Source organism: Homarus americanus, unplaced genomic scaffold (genome assembly GCF_018991925.1).
Source record: "Homarus americanus isolate GMGI-L3 unplaced genomic scaffold, GMGI_Hamer_2.0 scaffold14043, whole genome shotgun sequence".
Taxonomy (NCBI): domain Eukaryota; kingdom Metazoa; phylum Arthropoda; class Malacostraca; order Decapoda; family Nephropidae; genus Homarus; species Homarus americanus.
Window position 1 is genome coordinate 75537 of NW_024752526.1, and position 683 is coordinate 76219.

Sequence of the window (683 nt, forward strand, 5' to 3'; positions counted from 1 at the left end):
TGTGTGTGTGTGTGTGTGTGTGTGTGTGTGTGTGTGTGTGTGTGTGTGTGTTGTGAGAGGAGGACGAGAGAGTGTTGGAGATTGAGGTGTGTGTGTGTGTGTGTGTGTGTGTGTGTGTGTTGGAGAGTGAGGACGAGAGAGTGTTGGAGATTGATAGTGTGTGTGTGTGTGTGTGTGTGTGTGTGTGTGTGTGTGTGTGTGTGTGTGTGTGTGTGTGTGTTGGAGAGTGAGGACGAGAGTGTTGGAGATTGATAGTGTGTGTGTGTGTGTGTGTGTGTGTGTGTGTGTGTGTGTGTGTGTGTGTGTGTGTGTTGAGAGGGAGGACGAGAGAGTGTTGGAGATTGATAGTGTGTGTGTGTGTGTGTGTGTGTGTGTGTTGGAGAGGAGGACGAGAGAGTGTTGGAGATTGATAGTGTGTGTGTGTGTGTGTGTGTGTGTGTGTGTGTGTGTGTGTGTGTGTTGTGAGTGAGGACGAGAGAGTGTTGAGATTGATAGTGAGTGTGTGTGTTTTTGTGTGTGTGTGTGTGTTGGAGAGTGAGGACGAGAGTGTTGGAGATTGATAGTGTGTGTGTGTGTGTGTGTGTGTGTGTGTGTGTGTGTGTGTGTGTGTGTTGAGAGGAGGACGAGAGAGTGTTGGAGATTGAGTGTGTGTGTGTGTGTGTGTGTTTGTGTGTGTGTGTGTG